General features: G+C 38.8%; 1 protein-coding gene across 1 annotated transcript in view; it reads left to right on the top strand.

Moving 5' to 3' along the window:
• Positions 1-239: 239 nt before the first annotated feature.
• The window catches only part of LOC118746679 (bifunctional peptidase and arginyl-hydroxylase JMJD5-like), a gene marked incomplete at its 5' end in the record, with an annotated part of 146,810 nt that continues 141,874 nt past the window's right edge, over positions 240-5,175 (top strand). The window contains 1 exon segment of the mRNA XM_036480561.1: positions 240-395.

The following is a 5,175-nucleotide window of genomic DNA, read 5'->3' as shown; positions in this document are numbered from 1 at the left end:
TTTTTTTTTTGTATGTATGTTACCGCATAACTTTGGACCAGGTCAACCGATTTCCCATACTAATTTGGTTTATATCCGATCATTGGATCACGAAAAGATTAACGGTACTCCTACATTTTTATGTTAGAACTGAAGTCGGTTGTGTTTTTTGCTTAAAAATTACTTGTTTAAGTTTTATTCACTGCTTAGAAAACACTTAAGTTTGGTTTTCTATCTTTTGCTTGTGTCTTCCTTAAAAGGCCGGAGTGAACTACCAACTCATGAGAAAAATATCATTAAAAGTAAATACGAACACAGATACGAACACGAAGAAAATTACGAAGATGAAAACGAATAGGAATACGAAGACCAAAAGGAAAACCGAGACCAATATGAAGGCGAAAGCGATTACGAAGGTATGTAGAATAGAATATGAAATAGGGGTAGATGAGGACAATGCGAACACGAACGAAAACGAAGATGAACACTAGTACGAAGAAGACGATGAAGACGTATGAAAAAACGAATACGAACCCAAAATCAAATACGAATACGAATACGAACCCGAATGCAAATGCGAACGCGAACAAGAAGTTGAATACGAAACAACTTCTGAAGAGAACCAGGGTTTTCCAATCGAAAAATATTAATCTTCGAGAATTGTACACCATTTCTACCAATTTTTTCTCCCACATAAAATACATGGACAACTTTAAGCGGTTCGAGCGAACTCTAAATATTTTTTGATGTCAAAATTAAAAATGTTGGTATATTTTTTTCGATATAGAACAATCCTAGGGGGGTGAGCGCATTAAAATTACGACTTAAGTTATTTTGGACCACCCTAGTATACATGCTTCCACGTTTCCCAACAAAGTATTCGGATTTCCTGAACAAAATTTTAATAAATAACGATTTAATGATATGATTTTGGAACAAAGGAATGTGCAATATAGATGCTGCTATGCTGAAACACGCTTATATAAGTAGCACTTGAAATACTTGTGAAATTGATAAATCTATCGCTTAATAATTAAGCACTGCATTAACAAGTTTATGATTACTAAAAGCGTCCTCATTGATGGCTATCTGGGTGGCCTCTACGCGGCGTCCGGCCGCCAACTCGAATGCTAATGCCATGGCTGCCCGCACCACTTGCTCAGTAGTTATAAAACGCTTTCGTCGGCGTTTAGCAATTTGTTGAACTCTTTTTTTAGCTGATATCAGTAAAATGCAGCAGTAGCGAAATAAAATTAACAAATAAAAAAAAAATTAACAAATAGAAAAAAAAATTAAATCGACAACAATAAAATTACAAAACAACATTGCTCACTGAGCGCAGCCAGCCATTGGCCGGTGGTTGCATATTTGCTTGCATGCGCCTCATCTGCTCAGAGCTGCGATAGCCACAGCTGCTAAGAGCAAATATACAAACACAAACACACACACTCTTGGTTATTTTTTATTTGTACTTGCTGCAATCACTCATTCATTGCTCTATGTATTCGCGCTACTGTTGTTACTTTTTTTTTATAGCATATCATATGCACACATTCGTTTTTTTTCTTGGAGCCCGCTTTGCACTGCTTTTAATGAAAATGAACACGTGCGTCCGGTTTGGAGCAAACAGAGACCCCAACGGAAGAAATGCCTTAGTTTGTTGAAGAAGAAGCATAAGAAATACATAACAACAAACACTAGCGCGCAATAATAAATCCAGTAATAGTGTTTGATGAGGCGAAGACTTGTGGTGGGGTAATGATTTGCTAAGGAAATGCCGGGCTGAACTGGGCTGTGGCGTGTGGCGTGTGGCAAACGCATTAAATATTCACATGGATTCATGCTAAAGGCCAAACGCTCGTTACAACCGAATTGCGATGCACTTCCGCCGCCCAATTGCGGCGAGCAGCAGTTGACGTGCATACAAATGGAAGTACATACATACATACATACATATATCGTTGCATATGTATGAACGAATTTTGAAAGACCGAAATCTCAGTAATATTGCTTAAGAATTTTCAAATCAATTTCTCAGGAACTCTGCTAAAGGGTGGTCCATATATTGGCTTCTTTTTAAAAATTAAAAAAAAAAACATAACATCACATGCAGGTGGCTGCCTCAGCTGGTTTTGAAGTAGCGCATCGCGTTAACCCAGTTTTCCAAGACCTTGGTGACGGTTTCTCGCTCTAGCGCACGAATGGCTTGTTCGATATTCGCCTTAAAGGCTTGAATCGTCAATGGACTATTCACATAACATTGGTTCTTCGCGGTACCTCAAAAAAGACGTCTAATGTCGTAAGATCTCAGCACCAAGTTTGCGAATAGACATCGCCGAGACGATTAACGAACTTGGTGCGCAAAAGATCGATTGTGGCATGAGCTGTGTGGCAGCTTGCTGAAACGAATAATCGTCTTCGATTTTCGGCCACAAAAAATCGTTTATCATGTCTCTGTAGCGCACACTGTTGACCGAATCCGCACCAAACTGTAACTCTCTGAGGGTGCATTAATTTCTCGACGATCACGTGCGGGCTTTCCGATCCCCAGGTGCAGCAGTTTTGCCGAGAATACTTTGCGTTTCGTGAGAGAATTTGATTTTTCGAGCAAACGAGCGATAACGCAGCGCTTTTCCGTGGAGACAATCGCATCTGCCTAGGTCGAGGGATTCTCACCGTCTAACAGTAGCAATACTGAATTCGCAGTCGTTTGCTTCTTGGATGCCAGGGACGGTGATGACGTAATTGGTGTCTACGTCGCAAGAATATTCTCGCCACCAGAAGGGAATTGAATTGCGCAGCTCTGTCCTGGTACTTATAGCATTGACAACTCCGTTCGCGAAAGCGTTTGAGGTGCCTTCACTCACAGAGTCGCTCATACTTGTGGCACACCGTCGCAGTTTCGAGAGGTAGCAACGAGAGCTTGAATAACTTATCTTTCTCTTCTGCTCCGGTTGCAGCGACCCTAAAGATCTTACGATCGCAACCCGAGCCGGAGGAAAATGGGTATGGAAGTTCGCCGACTTTTCGGGATCTCGTCCATGCATCTAGTGAAATCTCATACATTGTGTCCAGCGAGTCTAAAGCCCAGTTTACGTCCCGCGCGAGTCCAAGTCCATGTCGTCGTGTGCATTCGTTGTTACGTGTTCCGTACAGGCAGTAATCTTGTCCATCTACGCTGTCGATCAGGCGCTAATATGGAGGAGCAACTTCGCATTCTGTCCAAATTTGAAAGCAATTAGCAAAAAAGTTTCTAAGAGTTCAATCAAAGCGAGTGTTAAAAAATTCAAAGTAGATACCTAAATATATGCTTATATACATTGCCCTGTTAGAGGCCAATCAACTTTCAAAGTAAACTTCAAGTACATACTGGCATAAACGCAAATGCAAGGCAAACAATCAGCTGCGCATGCGCGCCTCTATAACACTGTTGTTGCACAAAGCTTAATTGCATTCGTGTCTACATGTTGTCTGTGTTTTACTGCAAACATAAAATACTCCAGACAATTGGTTGGTATGTCTTCAGCGATGTATGTATGTATGTCCATAACTCTTAACTTCTTCTTGCTGGCGTAACTGATAACGCAACAACAATGAATTTCATTCATACATTCGAAAGCAACATAATTCATTCATTCATTCATGTGCCTATACGATGCACACACATGCATACACATGCATACATACATATACATACTTACATTGCTACCCCTCTAGTTAACTTGCATCTCTGTTTACTATACATACAGTCGTTTTCTTTTCTTACAAATTTGGTTTTGGAATGTTTGCGATACTCTTAGTTTAATAATACCCTACTCTGACTTCATTTTCATTTTTATAATTAAAAGTATTTATAAGTTTGTTTCTATACCTCGTCTTCGCCCGTTGCATAGGCACGTACATATGTATGTATGTATGTGGCAAAATCAGTCAACTGCAAAAGCAGCAGCAAATGTGGCGCAGATGCAAGCAACCACCCACCAATAAAATAGCTCGAACAAACAAGCGTGTCTATGAAGCAGACGCACTGCGAAATCACAACCGAAACGCCACCAATTTCGCAACACACTTACTCGTATGATATGTGTGGTTGCATTGCTATTGGCCTCCATGCATGCGCGTCGACAGCCAAATCAGCGAAGCCTCTAGGCCGCCACGCAGCTGAGCGCTGTGTTGGTCACCGGAAAGAAATTTAACGCTTCGAGCATTTTGTTATTCATTTTCATTGCATAAGAATGTAGTTTTTTTGTTTTTGCAGCATAATTGCGTTTTTTTTTATACCTTGTTTGAAAAATAATAAGTAATGATCGGTACATAGACAGTAGAAAGTTTAATGGATTAAAGTCTCACACTTACTGTTTTGGCATTTAAGTTTTCAATGCTTGCTCCTGAAAAAAACTTCATTTCTACTTTAATTGGTTGACATATTTATGTAAAAAATACTCAGTGCGTGTAGTCCCTACGCGCGGAAGAAGTGAAACTTAATAGAGGAATAGAGAGGAAAAAGAGGAGAGAAATGTGCAATATACATACACAAGCATATATTTTCTAATATTCAAAAAAAAACTTATTTTTTAACGACCTTTAATTTTTTATTTTTTATAACCAACTGCAAAGTTTAATTATTATTTTTGCCTGCGAAAACATCCATATCTACAATACTAACTAGTGGGTTGTAATAACTAAAGTAAGATATGAAATCTTTTATTTCAATATTGTCAATAATTCTGGAAAAAACTGAATCAATTGTAGCCGCTCCTTTGGTTGTTGGATCATTTCCACCCTTAACCATTTCCGTGAAAATTTTTCTTTAAAAAGTTTAGTCAGTTCATCAGATTTGGCCAGCGAAAATTCGACGTTGAAATCTCCTGCGAGAATTACAGGTCGATCATAACAGTCTTCTTACCTTTATATTCATCTTTATCATTCATCTTCTTCTTCTTCTTCTTCTTTATCTTCGTCTTCATCTTCATCTTCATCTTCATCTTCATCTTCATCTTCATCTTCATCTTCATCTTCATCTTCATCTTCATCTTCATCTTCATCTTCATCTTCATCTTACAGAATTACAGGTCGATCATAACAGTCTTCTTACCTTTATATTCATCTTTATCATTCATCTTCTTCTTCTTCTTCTTCTTTATCTTCGTCTTCATCTTCATCTTCATCTTCATCTTCATCTTCATCTTCATCTTC

Source organism: Rhagoletis pomonella, unplaced genomic scaffold (genome assembly GCF_013731165.1).
Source record: "Rhagoletis pomonella isolate Grant_MI unplaced genomic scaffold, Rhpom_1.0 Rhpom_scaffold_00011, whole genome shotgun sequence".
Lineage (NCBI taxonomy): Eukaryota > Metazoa > Arthropoda > Insecta > Diptera > Tephritidae > Rhagoletis > Rhagoletis pomonella.
The sequence above is the reverse complement of the archived record's forward strand: the minus strand, read 5'-3'. Positions and strand labels throughout refer to the sequence as shown.